This window comes from Mauremys mutica, chromosome 2 (genome assembly GCF_020497125.1).
Source record: "Mauremys mutica isolate MM-2020 ecotype Southern chromosome 2, ASM2049712v1, whole genome shotgun sequence".
In the NCBI taxonomy this organism is placed as follows: Eukaryota; Metazoa; Chordata; order Testudines; family Geoemydidae; genus Mauremys; species Mauremys mutica.
Window position 1 is genome coordinate 288392249 of NC_059073.1, and position 25056 is coordinate 288417304.

The following is a 25056-nucleotide window of genomic DNA, read 5'->3' on the forward strand; positions in this document are numbered from 1 at the left end:
GGGAAAAAAAAGAAATCTGAGTTTATATGAACTCCAACACAAAGCTGCGGATTAAAAAGAAACCAAGCCCTGAAATCCATCCTACTGCCCATCTCAGGGCTACATCCTTTCCCCACTGAAGTCAATGGGAGTTTTGCCATTTTGACTTCAATAGGATCAGGCTTTGGTTTCAATATAGTAGCTAAGAATAGACTGAAAGGTATGGCAGAAAGTTTGCCTAGGAGGTAATTCCTGTGCAGAAGGCAGGAAGCAACAGTGATAGAGTCAACAAAGAATTAGAGAGGGGAAAAGACGATGCAAAATGCAATGCTAGCCAGAGAGGGAGATGAGTAACTATGGGTACAATGACACAGCTTTGTAAATCCAGGTCTGTGGGATCCAGGGTTGTGGACTCTGTTTCCAAGCCTGCACCACCATTTTGCAAAGCCCACAAAGGGATATGAAGGTTCCATTTACATTAATATATTCTTTACATTAATACATTCAGCACCTTTTGGAGATGGCATAGTGGTTTCAACTGATAATATTAACAGTACAATACACTGGCCAGCATATATGTGCACCATGACTGGATGGTGTTGGAAATGATCATCTGTTTGTCATAAGCCCTATACTGCTACCAGGGATTCTCCTTTAGTGTCTTCTAGGCACCTGTGGTTTTGCAGCAGGAGGATGCAGAGTCTTACAGCATCTTACTGTGATTTTCATGCAGAAGGTCTCAAAGTCCTTACAGTTAAAATGATACACAAACTGTACACAGGGATCATTTAACCCATTGCTCAAATGCGGCCATCTCCAGGGACAGGAAGTGCAAAAGAACTCTATATCCCATTAACAATACAGGGGAAATGTGAGCTATATGAATGTAAATATGACCAGGACTCTGGGGTAAACACATATAAGTTTGAGAAAAAATCCATGGGATCTTTAATGACCATAAGTTTAGTGGCCTTGGGTTTAGGTCTCATCTGGAAGACAGCACCCCTAGAAGCACATTGTCCCCAAGCATCGTGCTGGGGTATTGGGTCAGTTTCAGAAGGAAGAGTGCCACATACTGAGTCAACCCCTGAAAGCACCTCACATTTCCTTGGATCACCCATCCAAGTACTTATCGGGCCAGCCGTGCTTAGCTAATGAAATCTAACAGGTGCCCAGACCAAGGCTGTAATGGCTACCAGGATCCAGTCTGGATTCTGGATTGTCTGCAGTCACCTGAATACAGGAGTCTGTGGGCTGATAAATGCTGCAGATCACTGGTGATGTGGCCAGTGGTGCCCCCAATAGCTAAGCTGCCAGGGAACAGAAATGAAACAGGCCTAAGCAGCTAGAACATAATGCTGCTTTGATTCGACAGCCACCGCACTCTTCCTTCCAGAGGCAGAAGTGAGGCCACGTTCTTTGTACTGAACAGCAACGCTTCCAACAATACAATGACCCCTCATGTCTCAACAGGCTCCATGGAACCTTTTGTGACAGATCTGACGTGCTTGGATAGAAGCTCAGCTGAAAGAACACGAACAACACGACAAACCCACTTTGCAACATGCCTATGGCCAAATTCTGCCCTTGAGTGCACATGCCTGGTTCCCAATGAAGACAACATGGGCAACAACAGAGTGAACTCCCCTCTGCCCTGGGATGACTCGTGTGTGTGTGTGTTTGGCCTGTTATTATGTTTGCTCAGACTGTTGCTGACTTAGTCGTTTCATGGTTATTACATGTTTTGATTGACCACCTCTCAGCGCATCTTGCTTCAATTTTCTTGTGTTTTGGGATTGCCGTTTTGGGGTGCATCAGAGCGTAACATGTCCCCACTGCTCTCTGAATGTGCCTCAGGCCTGAGCTGGAGGGACCAGCTCTAGGGATGACAGGGGAGTTCAGTCCTTGGTCCACATCTTCTGGCACTGCCAGCCAATGTGCTGATCATTGGTAATTATGGTGGTACAGTTACAGTGGGACCCCTATCCACTGGCAGCTGAACAGAGACCCCAAACTCATTTCACACAGACCATCAAATACTTCTCTTCATTTAGTGCTTTGAGATCCTCAGATGAGAGGTATGACTAGCGTGCTTCCACTCTCACTCCCACTCCAGACAATGGCAAAACTGCCACTAACTCCACTGCGGGCAGGACCAAGCAAAAAGTCTTATTAGTTATTTATAAATAGCCACCAGCTGAGTCTGACTTCCAGTCACTACAAGGCCTGTTGGAGTTGAACCAGTGACCTAGAGATGAAAGGCCTGATAGAAGACTGGTGCCAGTCTTCTATCTTTTCACCAGACTTGTAGTGCTCCATCAATTTATACTAAGCCTTTCTGTGCAGTATGGGTTGCCTGTGCAAACCGAGTACAAGATAGGTGTAAAACAAATCCAAATGATAGTGTTTTATACCCACTTTGTACTCACATGGCACAAGAATACATGGCTACCCAACATGCAAGGCAATAGAAAAATCAAGCCATTACGCTTTCACTCAATTCATATCACCAAAAGCAACGGGTCTTGCGGACACCATGCTTTTCTGCTTATATCCAGAGATAAAAACAGAGGATGGCAGAAATATACATAGTGCTGTGAACAGTGTGTGTCTTCTTTCGTGCAAAGCGGAAAGCAAACACAAAACAATGCAGACCTGATGCCACAAGGCATCGCTTTTCTAGCATGGGGTTGACTCCCTGACCATCTTGGCTAATAGCCATTGATGGACCTATCCTCCATGAACTTACCCAGTTCTTTATTATCCCTGTTATACATTTGGCTTTCGCACCATCCCCTGGCAATGAGTTTCACAGGTTGACTGTGTGTTGTATGAAGAAGTATTTCCTTACATTTGTTTTAAATTTTCTGCCTATTAATTTAATTGGGTGATCCCTGGTTCATGTGTTATGTGACGGGGTAGATAACACTTCCCTATTCCCTATTCCTTTCTCCACACCATTCATGATTTTGTAGTCCTCTATAGAACTCCAATAAAACACTAATAGTAATTCAATTACTATTCTCTAGAGAAGAATAAATCTAATTCTATGTCCTAGTATTATGCTAGAGGTCAGAATAATGATCATAATAATCCATTCTGGCCTGAAAAGTCTATGAATCTCTATATCACATAGTTCACATTAGAAAAATATATTAATTTTTATAATCTTCTCCTTCTGGATTTTCATTCATTCCAATTACATGTGTTAAGGACCCTTTCATCAAATCTACACTCAAATAACAATCCTACTTATCAAATGAAACCCATAAAGTTTCACCAGTTTTTTTGGGGGGGGGGGGAACTGGATCAGTTTCACAAAATCAAAATGAAATATGAAAAACTCAAGTGTGAAGGTTTGTTTTAATTTATTTTTGACCAAGGCTTAGGTGACAGTGGAATTTTATGGCAGTGGAACAGGTATTCTTGAATTTAGACAACTGAGACAAAAGGAAAAAATTGCCTCGGATTAGAAATTTCCTGACAGGTATTTTATTCTATCACTGGCCTTTACAGGTATGTCTACACTAAGCCCAACCTCTGACTCAGGTTTGAGCCCAAGCTTCCCTTCTGTCCACACACAGCCTGACTCAGGTCAGCGAGCACTCAGGCCCCAAGCTTGGGGGATGGATAAGAGAGTCAAGCGAAAATTGTGGTTTTATCATAACATTCTCTTTGGAAGACTCCCTTGGCAGAGCAAATGTTTTGCACAGAGGCTGCTACTGTCCCCTCCAGGTGCAAAAAAGGGCAAATATTCTGAGGTGTACTAATAGGGGTGTTGTATGTAAGATGGGAGGTAATTGTCCTGCTCTACTCAACCCTAGTGAGGCCTGGGCTGCAGTCCTGTGTCCAGTTTGGGGTGTCACACTTTGTGGACAAACTGGAGAGAGTCCAGAGAGGAGCAACAAAAATTATCAAAGGTTTAGAAAACCTGACCTATGAGGAAAGATTTTTAAAAAGGACATTTTAGTCTAGAGAAAAGGAGGCTGAGCAAATATGTTAAGGGCTGAGGTTCAATTGTTCTCCATGTTCACTGATGGAGGGACAAGAAGTAATTGGATTAATCTGCAGCAAGGAAGGTTTAGGTTGGATATTAGGAAAAACTTTCAAACTCTAACGTTAGTTAAGCTCCAGAACAGGCCGCCAAGACAGACTGTGGGATCCCCATCACTGGAGGTTTTTAAAGACAGGTTGCACAAACACCAGGCAGGAATGGTCTAGGTTTACTTGGTCCTAGGGGCTGGACTTAATGAGTTCTTGAGGTCCCTTCCAGCCCGACAATTCTATGATACTGTGGCATACAGGGCCTAGCACAATGATGCTTCTAGGAGGTTCTGGAATAGAAAGAGTAATAACAATATCACAGCTCTGACTCTTTGTACGTGGTGAACGTAAATAAATCAAGCACATATTGGGCTAGTCGGACTACAGCCATATTCCCTCTTTGAAACTGCGGACATGCAGTGCCTTAGCTGAACTCAGGAAACTACAGCTATTTATTGGAGGCACCACTGTTCTAAAAATGGCTTTTAAACAGAGATTTTCTTCAGACGTAAACACGTGCTTTAGGGAATTGCAGTATCTTCCTTGAAATACTTCCTACTTTTCCTGAACTCATCTCTTCCTGGCAGTATCCTTATTGTCTCGAGAACTGCTTCTCATGCAAACACAAAGGGGTATGCATGATTCATAGAGTTTGAGGCCAGAAGGGACTATCGCAAGGCAAACTACGGGCCGCGGGCCATATCCAGCCCTTCAGATTATTTAATCTGGCCTCAGCTCCTGCTGGGGAGCAGGGTTGGGGGTTTGCCCTGCTCCGGCGCTCCAGCCAGGGAGTGGGGTTGGAGGCTTGTCCCGCTCTGCATGGCTCCCAGGAAGCAGCCAGCATGACCCCCCTCCGGCTCCTATGTAGTATGTGGAGGAGTCGCCAGGTGGCTCTGTGCGCTGCAGTTCCTGGCCAATGGGAGCTGCAGGGGTGGTGCCTGTGGCCAGGGCAGCAAGCAGAGCCGCCTGGCCACACCTTAGAGCCGGAGGGGGGACATGCTTCCGGGAGCTGCTTGCATTAAGTGCTGTCTGGAGCCTGCACCCCTGAGCCCTCCCCAGGCCCCAATCCCCTGCCATAGCCCTGATCCCCCTCCCGCCCTCTGAACCCCTCGATCCCAGCCCAGAGCCCCCTCTTGTACTCCAAACTCCTCATCCCCATCCCAGAGCCCTCACCCCACCCCCACACTCCAACCCGGAGCCCTCTCCCGCACCCTGAACTCCTTATTTCTGGCCCCACCCCAGAGCCTACACCCCCAGCTAGAGCTCTCACCCCCTCCCACACCCCTACCCCTAATTTCGTGAGCATTCATGGCCCGCCATACAATTTCCATACTCTGACGTGGGCCTCAGGCCAAAAGGTTTGCCCACGTCTGGACTATCGGGTCTTCTAGTCTGACCTCTTGCATACGACAGGCCACAGAATTTCACCTTGTTATGCTTGCATTGAGCCCCATAGCTTCTGTTTGGTATCTTCCAGAGAGGCATCCAGTCTTTATGTGAAGACATCAAGAGATGGAACATCCACCACTTCCCTTGGTAGTTTCTTGCAGTGATTAACAATCTGTGCCTAATTTCGCCTTTGAATTTGTCCAGTTTTAAATTTCAGCCATTGGTTCTTATTCTGCCTTGTCTGTTAGATTAAAAAACCCTTTAGTGCCCAGTATTTTCTCTTTGAAGGTATTTATACACTAATCAATTCAACTCTCCACCTTCTGATTCATAAGAAACAGATTGAACTCCTTAAGTCTCTCATTGTAAGACCTTTTTGTGGCTCTTGTAGCTCCAGTTTTTAAAATATCATTTACAAAATGTGGACACCAGAACTGTATGCGTTATCCTAGTATTGGTCTGTCCAATGCCCCGCACACAGGCAAAATCACTACCCTGCCCCTACTCACGACTCCCTGCCTTATACATCCAAGCATAGATGCTGGAACTAGGGGTGCTACCATACCCTTTGGCTTGAAGTGGTTCCCATCACATACAGGGTTTACAGTTTGGTTCAATGGCTCTCAGCACCTGCACTATACAAATTGTTCCAGCCCCCCTGCATCCAAGGGTACGTCCACACTACCCGCTGGATCGGCGGGTAGCGATCGGTCTATCAGGGATTGATTTATTGCTTCTCGCCTAGATGCGATAAATCGATCCCCAAACGCACTCCCGTCTACTCCGGAACTCCACCAGGGTGAGAAGCAGAAGCGGAGTTGACGGAGGAGCCGCGGCCGTCGATCCTGCGCCGTGAGGATGGGAGGTAAGTTGATCTAAGATATGTCGTCTTCAGCTCTGGTATTCTCGTAGCTGAAGTTGCATATCTTAGATCGATCCCCCTCCCCCCGTAGTGTAGACCAGGCCCAAGGATCACATTAGCCTTTTGCCACAACATGGTCCTGGGAACTCATATTCAGTTGCTTGTCTACTATGACCCGTAAGTCCTTTTCAGAGTCCCTGCTTTCCAGGATACAGCCCCCCATTCTGTAGGTCTGGCCTGCATTCCTCATTCCTAGATGGGTGAAACTTGCGTTAGGTTTTATTAAAATGCACTTTGGCCCAGCTTACCGACTGATCTGGATCGCTCTCTGTACAACTGCCTTGTCCTCATCATTTACCACTCTGCCAACCCTTGTGTCATTCTCAAATTTTGTCATCAGTCATTTTATCTTTACTTCCAGCTTGCTGGCGACAATGTTGACTAGCATCAGGCGTAGCGCCAATCCCTGTGGAACCACACTAGAAACACCCCATTAAGGGCTTGGCTACACTTACAAGTTGCAGCGCTGGGAGTTACAGCGCTGGTCATGCAGCTGTGGAAGGGCCAGCGCTGGAGTGTGGCCACACTGACAGCTACCAGCGCTGCAGTGTGGCCACACTTGCAGCACTTTCCAGCGCTGTATTGAGAGGTGCATTGTGGGCAGCTATCCCACAGAGCACCTCGTCCCGTTTTGGCGCCGTTTTGGCGCTGAGTATTGTGGGAAGGGGAAGGAAGTGTGCGGGTCATTCCGCTTCCTGTTTGCCAGCGCCCCGTGGTGCATCGCTTCACATCCCAGCATTCACTCTTTCCAGCAGCGTTTGGCGCCATTGTGAGTGTCTTTCTGTTACTCTCTGTGTGAATCGCGATTTCTGTGGCAAATGGAGCCCGATCTGCTGAGGACTCTGCTGATGAGTGTCACCAGCACAACACGTTTGGCAGTCCAGCTATTCCTTCAGCTCCAAAGTGACAGTGAGGATTCCGACGATGATATCAATATGGATTTGCCTGCCGCGTGTGACACTAAAGTGCTTGCGGCATTTACAGAAATGCTCAGCACCGTTGAACGCCGCTTTTGGGCTCGGGAAACAAGCACTGAGTGGTGGGATCACATCGTCATGGAAGTCTGGGATGACGAGCAGTGGCTGCAGAACTTTCGTATGAGAAAAGCCACTTTCATGGGACTGTGTGCTGAGCTCGCCCCCACTCTGCGGCGCAAGGACACAAGATTGAGAGCTGCCCTGACGGTGGAAAAGCGAGTGGCTATTGCAATCTGGAAGCTGGCAACTCCAGACAGCTACCGGTCGGTCGGGAACCAGTTTGGTGTGGGAAAGTCGACCGTGGGAATCGTTTTGATGCAAGTTTGCAAGGCAATTAATCGCATCCTGCTAAGAAAGACCGTGACTCTGGGGAGCGTGCAGGACATTGTGGATGGCTTTGCACACATGGGTTTCCCTAACTGTGGAGGGGCGATAGATGGGACGCATATTCCTATTCTGGCCCCCCCCCACCTGGCATCAGAGTACGTTAATCGGAAGGGGTATTTCTCTATGGTTCTCCAGGCGCTTGTGGATCACCGCGGGCGTTTCATTGACATTTACACAGGCTGGCCTGGAAAGGTGCATGATGCACGCATCTTTCGGAACAGTGGCCTGTTCAGGAAGATGCAGGCAGGGACTTTTTTCCCAGACAGGAAGATCACAGTAGGGGATGTCGAAATGCCCACTGTGATCCTTGGAGACCCCGCGTACCCGTTACTGCCTTGGCTCATGAAACCCTATACAGGGAAGCTTGACAGGAGCAAGGACCGGTTCAACTACAGGCTGAGCCGGTGCAGAATGACTGTGGAGTGTGCTTTTGGGCGTTTAAAAGCCCGCTGGCGTTGCTTGTATGGGAAGCTAGACTTGGGGGAAAGCAGCATCCCCGCGGTTATATGCGCTTGCTGTACCCTCCATAATATTTGTGAAGGGAAGGGTGAAACATTCAGTGAGGCATGGACCACCGAGGTTCAAGTCCTGGAGGCTGAATATGCACAGCCAGAGAGCAGGGCTAATAGAGAGGCCCAGCACAGGGCTACAAGGATTAGGGATGCCTTGAGGGAAGAATTTGAGGCTGAAAGCCAACAATAATGTTTGCTGCCTTGCATGGGAGTGAATTGCACTGCTTACACTGTTATTCTATTATCCATAATAATAATATGATTTGTAGTGCCTCTTTCTTTACTGGGCTAAGGTATCTTTCACTATCTGCTATAATAAAGACTGTTTTCAAAGCCAAGAATTGTTTTATTGAAAAGAAAAAAACTTCCTTGACAGACAGACAGACACACAACATTTCATGAACACAAGAGGGCAGGGGTGTGGGTTGGTGAACTGTACAGTCACAAGTTTGCATATGCCCTGTCTGGATTGCTGTTTAATGAATCCTGCACTTCAGGGTTCATATACTGCATGGTGATGGGGGTTGAATGCAGAGGGTAAGGGTGGTGGTAGGTATCAGGGCTGGTTGGGGAACATACAGGTGTTGGAGGCAGCTGGTGGTGGTAAGAACCTGGATGCTGGGGAAAGGTGGTTTGAGCTGACATTGGGGCACAAGGCACAAAGGACGGGGCGGGTGGGGGAGTAGCACGGTAGTGCTCTGCTTGCATGGCAACGAGTGACTCTATAGACTCCGCTTGGCGCTCCAGGATGCTTAGCAGCCGCTCCGTGGTTTTCCTCTTGGCCACTGCATTTCTCTTGCGTGTCCTGCTTTCTTTCTCTCGCCAATCCTTCAAGTCCTTACTCTCTCGAGCAGACTGATTAAGAACAGTTTTCAGCATGTCTTCTTTGCTCTTTCGGGGATTTTTTCTCAAATTTTGAAGCCTCTGTGATGTTGAACATCTGGGCAGTCCAGTAGTCAAGGTCACTGTAGAAACAGAAATGACAACATTTAACACGGGCAGCATTGTATCCACTATCTCCAGACATGAATTGTTACACTGAGGGAGTGAGTTCTTATTTAAGCATTCTTTTACCCACACGCATAACACTACAGAAGCCACGACATGGTGAGTGAGCAGTGCTTATATGGGGAGAAGTGGGGCTTGGGTGTAAGAGGGGAGCTGGTTGCTTCGGGTAATCTGGAGTGCTAGAGGGGTTGAGTGAAATGCAGATGCAGGGGTGATCTTATCTCCCTATCTCTTCACTAAAGAGTCTCCCAACATTTTTCACAGGACTTAATCCTGGAAGATGTTTCCCTACTGCGAGTCACTAGGGAACAGCGGGGGGCTCTTTTAGAGCAATGTGGATTCCGCCCGGGACCCTATGCGGCTTGCCTGTGTTCAGAAATGGTCCCCCCACCACTGGCAGAAGAGTGGCGCGGACGCGTCACCGTCACTGGGACAAGGGACACAGTGGCTCTGCCTATAAACCTGCGCAGGCATATTGCCCACGCTCTGGATGAAGCTTTTGCTGAGATAACTGAGGCAGATTACCGCGACGTGATAGACCACATCAACGGGCTATTCCACATCTAGAGGCTGGCATGCATGCATCCATAACCCCCCCTCCTCTCCAGAAACATTTCACCCAGAAAATAAAAGCCGCTTACCGGTAACACGCTCCTCTGCTTGTCCTTCTGCAACTGCTGGCTGCTGCGATTGGGTGCTTTCCTCCTGGCTTGAGAAGAGCTCCTGGCTGCATGCCTCCAGGGAATCTGCGGTTTCTTCCCCCATGCCAGGAGCTTCACTCGCGGTTTCCTCCCCCCCCCACGCCTCCGCCTCCGCCGCCTCCTCCGCCTCCTCCTCCTGTCCCCCAGCCTGCTCAGAAGTGTCCATCGTTATCCTGGGATTGGCAGTGGGGTCACCCCCAAGTATCTCATCCATCTCCCTGTAAAAACGGCAGGTCGTGGGAGCAGCTCCGGATCGTCGATTCCCCTCTCGGGCTTTGTAATAGGCACTCCGCAGCTCTTTAATTTTCACCCTGCATTGTACTGCGTCCCGATCATGGCCCCGATCCAGCATGGCCCTTGATATCTGCTCAAAGATATCGTAATTCCTACGGCCGGAGCGCAGCTGTGCCTGAACAGATGCCTCACCCCAAACACTGATGAGGTCCTGCAATTCACCAGTGCTCCATGCTGGGGCTCGTTTGCCGCGTGGAGGCATGGTCACCTGTAACTGATTAAAACTGATTGCACTCCACACCTGGCTGCAGCAAACAGGAAGGAGATTTTTAAATTTCCCGGGGCATTTACAGGGCGGGTCACCTGAGCCAAGAGCAGTAGAGTGCAAACTGATGTGCAGAGTGGCTGAACAGGAATTCTGGGATACCTCCTTATTCCCTGGAGGACAGGTAAAGCGCTGGTGAGTGTCCACACCTGCTGGGCAGCGCTGGATCACCAGCGCTGCACTCCTTATACCCCTGCCGGGATGGGTTTTCAGCCAGCGCTGCAACCAGGGAGTTGCAGCGCTGGTTGTGCCCTGCAAGTGTGGACGGGGTGTTGTTGCAGCGCTGGAAAGCCTCCACCAGCGCTGCAACTTGTAAGTGTAGCCAAGCCCTAAGGGATTATTCCCTATTGACAACTACTTTTTGAGACTGGTTTTAAACCATTTAACATGTGGTCTATTGATATTGTACCGTGCTACTTTTTAATCAGAATGTCATGCGGTACTAAAGTCAAACACCTTACAAAAGCCTACGTATATTACATCTACGCAGTTACCTTTGTCAACCAAACTTGTAATCTCGTCAGATCTCATGAGCTCGTTTAGGTGTCTCTATTAATGATTACATCAGGAGGGGGAAATATGTTGTTGTGGCAACATAATAAAGAAAAGCTTTTTGTTTGCTGCATAAGATTTGAAGGAGGTTTTGTATTAAGGACTTCTCGGCATGCAGGCCATGGCAACATATGCTCAGCAGTGAGTGTAAGGTGGTGACCTACAGAGTCTAACTGAATCAGAGCTGGTCTGACTTACCTGTCTGGGGTCTGGAGGAGAGATGGGTCATGGAAAAAGCAACTACTAAGTGGTTGGAAAAGAGGCGTATGTTAAATTAGGCAACTCCTCCCTCCCCCACTAAGGCCATGTCTACACGTACAGTGTGTCTGGTGAAGACGCTCTATGCTGATGGGAAAGAGCTCTGCTCACGGACCAGACTCTCAGTTGGTATCAATCGGTGCAGCTCCACTGACTTCAATGAAGTGACGCTGATTTACATTGGTGTAGGGACAGAAACGGGCCTGGTGTAACTCTCTGGTTGCTTTTACTTCACTTCCTTCTGTTGGCAACTGCCACTGTAATAAAAGTGGTCATGATTTTTCCATTAGTCTGTAGTTCACCTACAGAAATTTGCACTGGAGTTAAACTTGGCAAGCAAAGCCTCTAGCAGGAACGTTTGGAATTTGGAAGGGAAAAATAAAGAAGTGTCCCAAACAAGATCCTGGATTTTAAAAGGAACTTGATGTGCTCTCTGACCGCTGCCTTGGGACAAAGCTATTTAGACAGAACAAGATACCATCTCGCTGTTGCCTAACTGGCCCCCACTGGGCTCTGCTGCTGGCACAAGTTTTCTTGCATTTGTCAGTTTGCCACATAACCTCAAATGCTCACTCATGGGGAACAACCCTAAAGGGCGCCGAGTCACACCGGTGTAAATGCAGAGTAATTCCCACTGACATCAATAGATTTGGACTAGTCAGAATCAGGCCCAGGTTGTTTAAGCAAAGTGAGGTTTTAGTCTGGGTTCGGCTCTGCCGTGTGGACAATTTTATTGTCACCGATGATCACAATTCCTTGCTATAAAATATAAATACTGTGTTATGAACTGTATCATCCAAAGGCACCACTACAAGCTGCAATCACGTTTGTGAAGAAGGTTATACAATGCATTGGCACTCAGTGTATAATAGACAGTGCTGCAACCAGTTCTGGAGCAGACCATCGTGTGCAGATGTTGCTAAAGCAGCTGATTGACACAAAATTAGGTCAAATTCTTGCTCCCTTTGCAGGTGGGAAGGCACGATGCCACCGGAATTGGCATCTGCGGCACAGGGCAGGAGGGCAGGCTGCAGGGAGCATCCAGGGAAAAGGATTCCACTCCATGGTGTCACTCTGTGTAGCTGGGGAGTTTAGCAGGCGTGGGCAGTTTCCGTGGTAGTGACAGCAAGTGCTAATGTAGACAAGGTGCCGGCGGCCACTGGGTATGTTAAGTGCTGCGTAGACCTGCTCTGAGCAGGGCTAGGTGACGTGATGGTTAAAACACCAGTGGCTGCCTCTAGCCTTGGTTGCTCTAGCACTCCCAGCAGTGGGAGCTGCACCAGCGATAGCAATGGCGGGAAATGTTGGCCAAAAAGCCTAGTGTAGAGACAGTAACGTCGCCATGTCTTAGCTCCATCCAAAGCATATGCTTGGGATGACAATCATGACCCTGCCCCATCTTGATGGCAGGCTTCTTCGGGGTACCCAGCTTCAGAAGAGGGGAGCCGTTTTAATCTGTGACAGTGGAAAGGAACTTTTCTGCCTTAGCAGTGACTGTCTTCCCTTCCCAAGGGCCTGGACCTTCACTTGTATAACTGGGCCTTGTGTTGTCAAATCCAACGTGAAAGTCTCCTGCAAGCACCATTAAGAGCCAGATTTTCTACTTACTTTCTGCCACTTTGTGCCAGTCATGCAGTGCAAAGGGGCCAGGAACAGTTGGATCTGGCCTTCTGACTTGGAGTAATTTGTGGCACCAACACAGCTTGCCTCTGACACTCCTCAGACACAGACCTGGCAAAATTGGTGTGTGGGGGGCAGGAAGTGGTGTGGCTGGAATACAGTGTGTTAGCTCCCAGCTGGGAAAAGGTCCTTTGGGGACAATCGCCAGCTGGTGTAAATCAGAGCAGCCCCTAGGCTGCTCTAGTCTACCCCAGAGCCACGGCTGGCACAGATGCACTTTGGGAAACAAGGAGCTGTATAGTGTGTGTATGGTGAGGTGGGAGGGGCTAAGTGAATCTCAGAGCATTTGGGAATCTGGATTTATATATTTAATGCTTTTGCTACAATATTATGAGAGGTAGCATCTCTACCATCCTATCTAAATGATAAAACCCTCCGTTAAGAAGCTGCCTAGTGTAGATGGACTTAATCATTCTCACTTTAAAGCTGTTTGAACTCAGAAAGCATCTATTTAATAAACAGCTTAGCATTGTTGCATCTGCACTTGACAGCAGAGAGCTTTCATGCAAGGAGCTAAATGCAAATGGCTTTGTAGCCCCAGAACTGCTTGGCACAGAGGTCCTTTCAAACTCAAGAAAATGGCTGTTTCAGTGACTGCCCCCGCCCAGCTCAGCATCACAGACTGCACGGCCGTCACAGACCCAGGGGTTTATATGGGGAAAGAACATTTTAAAGAGGGTTCAACAACTAGGAACACCTTGCAGGGCAATTAAACAACCTGGAAGCATTCACAGGTCTGCTCCAGAGGAGACTCCAGTCACGGCTAACACAGCAATAGAGCAAGATGTTTTCCATCACAGCCAATATCCTGCCAGGTGCTTACAGGTCCCTTGCAAGGTGCTGAGAGCTGTTAATTCCCATTGATTTCCTATCAACCACCTCAATGCAAGCGCAGGGCACTCAGCGCCACCCAGGAGGTGCTTGCGACTCACAGGATCGGCCCCTTAGGTCCGGATTGTGCAAGTGGCTCTGTGCAGCAGTCCCCTGAAGTCCTTGGGACTCAGGGTGGGTGCAGGAGTCCGCCCCATTGCAGGCCTGGGGCCTCAGTCATTTATTTTGCCAGTGATCTGGGTATTTCTGAGGAGCACTAGCCTGCAGCCTTCAAGCCCATGAACAATATCCGTGAGATCAATTGCTGCTATCGCTGCTAAGACTCTGGAGTCCAAGGTATTGTCTATGGAACAAAAATCCCTATCAAGGGATAATGAACCAAAACACTTTGCAAAGATTTTGTCTGGCACACAGCTAAACATATATTGTAGGGAAAGCTCACAAGCCTCCCTGGATAAACAATGTTTAGCTACGGCGCATTAAGCTGTCAGGAAGAGTTTATACACAGAAGTCTTCTCCCAGCAGGACATACACAGTCTGAGTGAGGGTGCTAAAGGGTTCATGCTGTGGAATTAAAAGAAGAGAACCCCAAAGTGCCAGCAGCATGGCTCCACCGATGCCCACCCCACCTGTGCCAGTAGCTGGATTGGTGGAGGAGGTGCATGGGGACCGGGGAGGGTGGCACAGGGACACATGGGGACAGGGGCAGATGTGTCTGACTGAATGGGAAGGCTAGGGGCCAGGGTCTGCATGAGGGGAGGCTCCTCAACTCCCTAACAATCCCCCCCTCAAAACAACAAATCCCCCAATCCATATTTCTCCCCCACACACGGGGCCGCCCAGAGGATTCCGGGGGCCTGGGGTCTTCGGTGGCGGGGGGCCCTTCCGTTCCGGGACCCGCCGCTGAAGTGCCCCGAAGACCCGCGGCGGGGGCCCCCGCCGCCGAATTACTGCCGAAGTGGGACCCGCCGCCAAAGTGCAGCCCGGTCTTCGGCGGTAATTCGGCGGCGGGGGCCCCCCACCACGGGTCTTCGGGGCACTTCGGTGGCGGGTCCCTGAACGGAAGGGCCCCCCGCCGCCGAATTACCGCCGAAGACCGAGCTGAACTTCGGTGGCGGGTCCCGCTTCGTCGGTAATTCGCCAGTGGGGGGTCCTTCTGCCCCGGAGCGGAAGGACCCCCCCGCCGGCGAAGACCGGGAGCGGAAGAAGCTCCTGGGCCTGGCCCCGCAAGAGTTTTCCGGGCCCCCTGGAGCGAGTGAAGGACCCTGCTCCAGGGGCCCCGAAAAACTCTCGTGGGGGCCCCTGTGGGGCCCGGGGCCAATTGCCCCTCTTGCCCCCCCTGGGCGGCCCTGCCCACACACCCAGCAATCCTCCAGGTTCACTGCCAGACTCCTTCCAGCAATTACTTCCCTCTCCCTCAGCTCCTCCTTTCCTTGACTCTCCCCCAGCCTTTGCACGGCTGCTGAGGGGTGCAGGAAATACTTCTCTGTATTGTCGTTTAAATGAATTCTTACTCAAAGTTCTGTATTAATACACCTAGTAAGGGATCTATTTGTCAAAAAACATTTCCTGAATCTCTTTGGTTGTCCGTTTTGTTACAGACGTACTTAGTGACAGGTATTTTGAAATAAATCACCAAAATAATTGAAACTGGCAGGATTATATTGTGTTATTTCGACAATTAAAATATGCAGAATTGTGCAGAATTTTAAAATATTGTGCACAGGATTTTTAATGTTTTAGTGCAGAATTCCCCCAGGAGTAGTATGTGCAGTGCCTAGCACAACGGAGCCGCTGTGCCATGTGTACAACACACATGAATAGTAATAGTAACACACCAAAGGGGACCTGACTAGCTTAGGGGATTGGTGATGGGTTTACAGAGCCTTATATCTCTATCGTACTGGTTTGAATCCAGCCCAAGCTGAAAATAACCAAAAATCATGGTTATCTGAGGACTGTTCAATGGTATGTGTCTCACTTATCAGCCTTTGCTGGCTGTCTCAGCAGTGACTAGAGACTGAATGATTCTCTTGTTTCTAGCTGTGGTCCATCCATCCCAGGGTGGAAGTGCACTGGAGGAGCAGTGCACCAAAACTTGCATTGCTGCTGTACTTCAACTGTAGAGATGAGGTGTAGCCATGCTGGTCCCAGGATATTAGAGAGACAAGGTGGGTGAGGTAATATCTTTTATTGGCCCAACTTCTGTTGGGGAGAGAGAGAAGCTGAGGCAGAGCTCTGTGTGGCTTGAAAGCTGGTCTCTCTCACCAGCAGACGCTGGGCCAATAAAAGATATTACCTCACCCACCTTGTCTTCTGTAGATAAACAGAAGACAGCAGCCTCCAGGCCTGCAAATCCGACACCTTCTACTAGCACTGAACTCATTCAAACCCCAAAGCAACCATCCGCTAAACCAAACAGTTTGCAGAACGTGGAGAGGCCCTGAACAGGGCTTTCCCGCTGCCTTTACAGTGAGGGATAATCAATCACTTCACGCGTGGGTAAGAGGAGGTAGTAGGTGGCCTTAGAGAGGTTCTAGCCCGCTCTGAGATCTCGTCACTGCCGTCATCACAGCCCCGCCCCTGCTCACAGAGAGCACCGTCACTGCTGCCTCTCGCTGGGACGCTATATCCTGCAGGGGATCTGGCCTACAGAGATGACTGTACTTTGCCATGCGGGAGATCCTCTGTCTGATGACAGCACAAGAGGGCTGGCGTTTGGAGGTGCTGTCCTGAATTTCTGAATGTCACACAGGGCTTTAGCCTCAAGCCTGCCCCTCACTTTCAATCTCCCCGCTCAGCGTTCTCTCTAGCTTACGTCCCACTCTGTCTCCCCAGGGCTTTGCAATGGGGTTTGCTATGTACAAATAGACGGTATCATGCTAGGGCAGTTCACACTGCTCCTCATCCTGCTGAACAGGTGCTGCTGGAGGGAAGTTAGGATGCCCCTCGGGGATTCGGGGCTGCCTGGGACACACAGGAAACCTGCGCGTCAGCTCCAAACCAACCAAGTGACTGCGATACAAGCCCTAGGAAACAGCCATAACATCTGGGGCCGTTTGTTTATGCTAATACTGCACAGTCGGTCAGTCTGAGTAATAGGAAAGACTGACGCAGCCTTAAGTAATGATTCTCTTTGACTACTTGGAAAACTCTTGATTTTGTGGCCGTTTGGGTGAGACACCACTGGGTTGGGCCTTGAAGCCAGAAGATGAAAGGGCAGGGAACGTGCCATTTTACAAAAATGCTTCACTTAGGAATTCCTTTAGCGTTGGCGACCATTCCTCAAGGGAGCGTGAGGCTCTTAGAAAAGGTAACATTTCTCTTCTGGTGGGGATAATAATGAAAGATGCAAAGGGAGGGTGTGAATCCAGACTTCTCCAAAGTGGACGGTGCTGGGAATTTGGCTCTGGCCATCTCTGATAATGATACATACCCACCTCATGGTGAGTGCTAGTTCATTCATGTCAGTAATATGTAGGGCCCTACCAAATTCACAGCCATGAAAAATACATCATGGACCGTGAAATCTTCCCCGTGGAATCTAGCTATTGGAGGGCAGGGGAAGAGGCAGGGCTGGGGGTATCCCAGCTGGGGGCTCCTACCATGCACTAGGCTCCAGCTGCTAATCCCAGGCTGGGGAGGGATGGGACGTCCTCTTCTCCTACATGGCTGCTCTTGGGGGGAGATCAGAGCCAGCTCTGGGTACCTAATTGGCTGCAGGAAGCTCCATGGCTGCTGCCTTCAGCCCAGCTCTGAAGGCAGCACGGAAGTGACGGTGGCAATCCTGTGACACCCACACCCAACAGCTTTGAGACCCCCCATCCCCATGGCTCCCTTTGGGTCAGAACCCCCACGGTTACAACACTGAAATTTCAGATGTGAACATCTGAAACAGTGAAATTGACTAATTTTAAAATCCTATGACCGTGACATTGACTAAAATGGACTGTGAATTTGGTAGGGCCCTAGTAATGTGCTTTGATATCCACTGATGAAAGGTGCCTTGGAAATGCAAATCATTATTATTATTATTAGAGCAGCAACCTCTCTGGATGCCATGTATTCCTCACCCTTCGTACCTACCCCAGGGATGATTTATTGGGCAATGAATCAGACCCACAGGGGAGAGTCTTGGAACCACAGCTGCAGGGGTGTGTGCAAAAATAGCATTTTGCATAGTTTAACTTTGGGGGCACCATTCCTGCACTGACAATGAATGAAACCTAATTAACTGAAACTCCAGATTAACAGGATGTTGGTTATGTCCTCCACGATGATAGGATCCCATTCAATCAGGGGCGGCTCTAGGCATTTTGCCGCCCCATGCACAGCAGGTAGGCTGCCTTCGGCGGCTTGCCTGCGGAGGCACGCTTGCAGGAGGTCCGCCAAAGCCGCGGGACCAGCGGACCCTCCGCAGGCATGCCACCGAAGTCAGCCTGCCTGCCGCCCTCGCGGCGACCAGCAGAGCGCCCCCAGTGGCTTGCCACCCCAAGCACGCGCTTGGGGTGCTGGGGCCTGGAGCCGCCCCTGCATGCAATGCAAGAGCTTAATTTCAGGCCGGTGGTGCACAGCTGCAGCTCCCAGTTATCCAAACTACCCATTATCCAAATGTCTGGATGTTCTTCAAGGCTCTGGGATAATCGGGATTCATGCTAAGAGAACATGATTCAAAGTCCTTAGTCAAAACTTCAAGATCATCTGAATTTTAAAAAGCCACAACATAAAAGTTTACCCCATTTTGGGATCCACTTTCTCATGATATCTTTTCAGAGTATAAGAGAGGAAGAGAGTAGAGCAATTACCTCATTTTAACTACAGAGAGTGGCCCAAATCAAACTCCCATATCTGCACAGCACCAGTCAACACCACATCATTTGTTGTTTTCAAGTCTCTACCTTGCACCCATCAGTACTCTTTAGATGAAACTGAGGAAAGTTGTACTCAGATCAGAACTCTGTAATTGGCCGCTGGTTCTTTAAAGGGCCCAACCAAAGATCCTGGACCCAAAAATTTTCATAAGTGACTTGGGATTTTGGGTGGCCAGCTGGAGAACACACAAAAGGGGCACGTGTCTGAAAACCAGGCCCTTTAAAGGTGTATCAAGTTGGGCATCCAAAAGTACTCTGAAGACATGGGCCCTAGATCTGGATTCCCTGAGCTCTGGGCAAGTTCCAATCAGAATCAGAACCTTGTGTCTCTGTTAGAGCTGGCTGGAAAATGGAATTTCCGTTCTGCAGGAGATTCCAACATGTCTCCATTTGATTTGTTCAGAATCAGAATGAAAAGCTGGAATTTCTAAATTTCCCACCAAATGAAAATTCTGAAAAACTTCAGTTCAGAACCAACTACAACATTTAGCTTAGATAATGCCAAAACAAGAACTATTAAATATTGTCAATGTAACATATACAGAGCATATTTATAATATTAACAGCCTATACACAATTAACCAAAATGATAAAGTCAAAATGAAACCTTTCAACATTATCAAAACAAGGGTAGTCAAAATGATTCATTTAGCCTTTTTCCTATCAATAATTTCATCCAAATCATTACACTCCCATGAAATGTTTCAATTTAGACAAAACCGTAGTTTCTGACAGAAAACCGATCCATTGACAATCCTCTGATCAGCTCTAGTCTCTAATGATAATGGCTAGTTTAATCAAAGTTAATGAAAACTGGTCTCCAGGTGAGAGACATGAAATTCTGAGGTCCCGTAAGAGGGAACTTTGTGCACACAGGCGACATAGGGAGGGTATTCCCCAAGGGTCATTGCCTCTGGCAGTACAGCATAATTCTTCACTCCATTTCTCTCTTTGTCTGTTCCCACTCCAAAGAAAGCACAGTAAAGACAGAGAGAGGCAAAGGCCAAATTAAGTAATTAGTTGCTTTTCAATTTGCTTCCTTTTTCTGAGGCAGCCAAAGAAGGAAAGAGAAAAAAAAACAGAGATATTCTGCCCCTCCCAAGCACTTTGGTGTAGTCCCAGAAATTAGGGCTGACCTTGGTTCCTCCTGAACAACCCACCATGGCTCCCTGAACCCTCATAACAGGAAATAATAAAATTTCCATTCCGTTTTCCCAGCGCTGGCGTTTTTAAAGAATGCTTCTATGAAGTGAGTCCAGAGCCTGAATTGCTGCAGACCTTCCTGAACTTCATACAAAATCAAAGGAAGTGGATGCCCAACAACAGGGATCATGTAAGATGTGTTTGCTGCACACCTCCTGCTGCTGCTGGTCCATGCTCCGCTCCCAGTGTAGCAGTAAATATGGCAGAGGCACATTAACACAAAGGAAGGCAGAGGAGAAGATCGAAGGGCATGGGAAAGAATTGGGAACATTGAAAGGTCACGCGGCATTGTGAAGAGCCAGACCCCTGGCTGCTCCACAAAGGTGTTTTTCTAACACCTGCAAATGGCCAGCTCTGACACATGGAGCAGAAGATTGGACGAGCACCAAGAACATGAAGCAGAAACAAAAAGACGGAGAGCAAAGGGATGGAAAGATATGAAGTTCAACCACAAGCTATGGGCTTGATGTGGGAATCGCTGGGTGAGGTTCTGTGGTCAGTGTTATGCAAGAGGTCAGACTAGATCATCAGAATGGTGATGGGAAAATGTATGATGAACCTATTCACAGTGTCAGAGGGGAACCAACAAACCAGTAAGACCGAGAACCAAAACCAAGGACACCTTGATGACTTTGCATAAATGGTATGATCTACATTTGGCCCAGATCTCGTGTGTCAGGATGTAAGGGGAATTGGTAAGGATCGGTTATGTACAGGATTGCAATGCTGGTCAGATGTATTATGGGTTTCCTCACAAGCTTCCTCAGAAGCAGGCATTGGCCACTGGTCTGGGTAGACCAGTAATCAGAGCCGATGTTTGTTTATTTGGATTTATACAAGACATTTGTATATGGCCCCTCACCCACATGCTTTGGACACTCTAATTTCAAGATACAGCCAAGGTAACCCTCCAACAGGAGTACAGTTCAGTATAATCCAGGCAATTGAATAGCTCCAAACACCTCCCTCTCCTTTCCAATCCCAATCCCACTCTGTTTTCATATGCCTGGGAACACATATATGCCTTGCTATGGTATGGAAAACTCTGTTCCAGAACTAGGAGATCTAGCAATTCCAACGGAGCGAGGGAGTGAGTTTACTCTTGCAGTGGATCTAATAAGAGGAGCAGTGGTGATGACACAGGCATTATGCACATTGCCTCTCAACAACAGATGGATTAAAGCAGCTGGATGGTCACAACAAAACACCTGTCTACACACACCAGTTGCACCAGCTAACAGTGCGATGTTAAACTGATTTTGTTAAACTGATGGACCAGAGTGAGCTAAACTGACACAGCCAGTTTTAAACCAATATAAGTTAATTCACACAGGGTTTAACTAAACCACGGCATAGACTCGTGGGACTGGAAGGGACCTCGAGAGGTCATCTAGTCTGGTCCTCTGCACTCATGGCAGAACTAAGTATTATCTAGACCATCCCTGACAGGTGTTTGTCCAACCTGCTCTTAAAAGTCGCAATGATGAAGATTCCAGAACCTCCCTGGGCAATTTATTCCAGTGCTTAACCACTCTGACAGTTAGGAAGTTTTTCCTAATGCTCAACGTAAACCTCCCTTGCTGCAATTTAAGCCCATTGCTTCTTGTCCTATCCTCAGAGGTTAAAGAGAAAAATGATTCCCTTTTATGTACTTGAAAACTGCTTTCATGTCCCCTCTCAGTCTTCTCTTCTCCGGACCAAACAAACCCAATTTCTTCAATCTTTCCTCACAGGTCATGTTTTCTAGAAGAGCAACAAAAATGATTAAAGGTCGAGAAAACAGGACCATCCTCATCACACACAAACTCAGGCAGTTTAACATCACACCTTTAGTTAATACACTGGTGTGCAGCTCTGTGTGTTTAGACCTGATCTAACTTTAGGCACCTGCAAAATCCATGGTTGCAATCAAGCTAACTAAGCTCTTTTGGTCTCTCTGGCCTGTGTCTGAGGAGCTCCCAGCACAGTGGGGTTGTAGTCTCCTGGTGCTACCACAATGCTCAAACAATCAAGAAGAATTCAAGAGGGACTTCACAGATAAGGTCCATGCTCTTTCCTCAGCTGTGGATGAACAACTCCCACTGACTCTGCTGGTCCTGGCCCCGCCCTTTGGGTCCGTATGTGGGAGACAGGATTCTGGCTGGGCACGGACTACCCCTTCCTGCTCGCAAAGGGAGGTTTCTGCTGCCTACACAGCACCGTCCTCCTCACCCCAGAGGCAGAGGGCCCTTGCGTGGCTGACAGCCAGGCACAGGAAGTGGCAAGGTCTAGTCATGCAGGGGACAGAGGCCCAGATGCACATCATTCCCCACCCCATTAGCCCTGTAGGAGGTGATACAGCTGGAGGCTGAACTCCCTTTCTTATGGTCCCCTGCCCTTTAAGGGGGACCCCACAGGGAACCCTTGGTAGGGTTGTATCACTACAGCCGTGATACCAGGGGTGGTGAAACTGGGGCCACAGAGCCAGTGTGGAGGCAGGGGGCCTCTGCACAGGTACCCCTGGCCTCCCGTAGACACTGAGGGATCTCAGAGATTTGGGGGTGGATCACACAGCCTATTACTCAGGTCGCGGGGGAACCCCAGCTCCCTGATGGAGTGATGTGGGGACAACTCCAGGCCTACTGCTTGCTGCCCTGACTAAATGACTATAAGCCACAGATGAGCGTGCGTTACAAGGCCCCACTTTGCCCTATCCACAGAGGGTGGACACTGCCTTCGGGAAGACTAGCCCTCTGGTCCCACCCCTTCCGCGCGAGGCCCAACCGTACTCCTCCACGGAGGAGCCCTGAGACCCCTCTGCCTCCCCACTCAGCCACAGAAGCATCGGGCCCATCGGAACCCAACACCGCTCCCCCTTGCCTCCAGAGGAGCCCCAGGCCGGCCCAAGCAGCCCCAGCCCAAGCAGCCCCAGCCCCAGGCCGGCCAGTGCGGCCCTGGCCCAGGACTGGCCCAAGCAGGGCTGGCCTCAGCTGCCTTGAGCCTGACCTGAGCCACTCCAGTCGACCGACCCGAGCCCTGGACCAGCCCCAGCCACTCAGCCCGAGCAACCCTGGCCTGGGCTGGCTCCAGCACTCCGAGCTGCCCCGGTCTGAGCAGCCAACCCAGCCCCAGCAGCCCAAGCAATGCCGGCCCCAGGCTGGCCTGAGCCATGCTGGATGGCAGCACGCCTCCCCCAGCTACCCGGCAGAAGAATGCTGAGCTTTTTATATGCGCCATGCAGGTTCCGGGGCAGCTGAGGAGCCGGTATCTGCTACTCGACTTCCTGGGTTCACCAGTCATCTCCCTGGAGTCCAGGGAGACGACTGATGAACCTGGGAAGCTGAGTGGCAGATACCAGCTCCTCAGCCGCCTTGGAACCTGCCTGGTGCATAATAAGTAAACAGCGCTGAGCCTTCCTTGGCCTATTATACCTGCTGCCTATGGGGATATGGGTCGATTACAGCCCCACCTGCAGAGCCTTGGCTCTAGCTCAAGCTATGGCAGCTTATGTTTTAAGCTCTGGAAGTCCCTGCTTTAATCCCCGGTATCAGCTAAGATGGCGCCCATCACACAGCATACGGCATAGCGAATAGGGTCCTCCATGAGGGGAACCTCACAGAGATTTCCTTGCCCCCAGTTGTGGGCTGTGTGGTGGGAGGGGGCAATATGAGAGTCTGGAATCAAGATTTTAGTCTTTTTTCAAAATCGTCACAGAGGGACAGGAAAAATTTCCAATGGGAAAATCCCCTGCAAATCAGCACAGACCAGCTTCCAGATGGGTGAGGTCTGTGCATTCCCAGGGTGGTGATGGGAGTCCGAGCTGCCCTGTGCCGGTTTGCTTGTACTGGCCTTAATATGATGAAACTTTGCTAATGTCTGGCACACCAGGGAGACTTTTTAGCTACTATAAAGTCCATGCCTGCATGGGACCATTGGTGAACAGGATCAGTGCCTCACACAAAGAAATGCATAGTTCAAGGGTCTGTTTTGTTAAAAGCCGGGCGTGTTTAGTTCAGATGCCTCGCTCTGTTTGAAAAGAGATGTAAAGAGCAGATAAAGGAGGAACAAGAGGAAGCTCCTGCTGATACAGTCTCTGGTTCCTTTTCAAACCATCTTCTTCCATTTAGCTCCCCTCTTAAATCCAGCCAGCTACAGACGAGGAGGCGGGAAGATGGAGTAACTAAATGACAACCAATTTACCCCGACAGCATCCAATCTTGAAGTCTTCATTCAGCCGTTGCCTCAAGCAGAACGCTCACTGACGTCAATGGCAATTTCACTTGAACAAGGACCAAATGGAAACTTAGGCAAGACTTGCAAAAACAGGAACCTAGAGTTAGGCTCCAACATCCATATTCAGGCTCCTGAATAAGTGGCCCGAGTTTCAGAAGTGCTGAGCACCCCGTGACCCCAGTGTCAGCGGCTGGGTGGTTGGCACTTTAGAAATCAGGCCATTTACTCAGGTGCCTAAAGGTAGACTCCTGGGCGGGATTTTCAGAAGTGCCTAAGTGACCTAGGAGCCAAAATCCTATTAATTTTCAATGAGACTTGTGCTCCCAACTCACTTAGGCGCTTTTAAAAATTCCACCCCTCAGGCCATATTTAGGCACCTGCTTTCGAAAGCCTCGGCTTCAGAAAAGACGTCAGCATTTTGACTGCTGTGTATTTCTCACGCTAAGGACCCAATCCTGCAGTCCTCGCTCTGGCAAAATGCCCACTGAAGCCAATGGGAGTTTTGGCTGATTGCAGGATCAAGCACTTCATTTCACAGAGTACCCCGGAAACGTGGCCACCTCTGGGGTACAGTGCAACAGCCAACTGTTTCAGAGACAGGGACAGAACAATGGTGGGTGGGGGAAGGCAGGGAGAAAAGACTGTACTATCCAGCATCATGATTTATCTAATTATTATTGTCTGGTTCTATAGGCTTACATTATAGTCTGATCCCAAGAGACAATTCTTAATTACTATTAGCAGCGGCAACAACATATGGACATCAGTGCACATAATGATCAAAGCCGCTAATGTAAGCCTGATTTCAGAAAGGCCAGTGTGGCGGAGAAAGGCAGAAAGCAAAGAAGAGCCTATGCAGAAGAACCTGCAAGTTGACAATGGTGAACACCAGACATCATATTTCAGGAGTCCCAAACCAGCTAAATAAAGATGCCAGAGACACAAAGGCAACAGCCAACACGAAATTGCCA

The 25056-nt window shown here is 49.1% G+C and overlaps 1 protein-coding gene and 1 long non-coding RNA gene across 7 annotated transcripts in view; one reads left to right on the plus strand and one right to left on the minus strand.

Annotated features, from left to right (window-relative positions):
• The window catches only part of LOC123362990, a 35512-nt gene extending 33785 nt beyond the window's left edge, over positions 1 to 1727 (plus strand). For both annotated transcript variants that reach the window (XR_006576668.1, XR_006576669.1), the window contains one exon: positions 1453 to 1727. This is a non-coding gene — a long non-coding RNA (uncharacterized LOC123362990). The remainder of the gene's footprint in view (positions 1 to 1452) is intronic.
• Positions 1 to 25056, minus strand: part of GJC2 (gap junction protein gamma 2) — a 133540-nt gene that overhangs the window by 16603 nt on the left and 91881 nt on the right. The window lies entirely within an intron of this gene.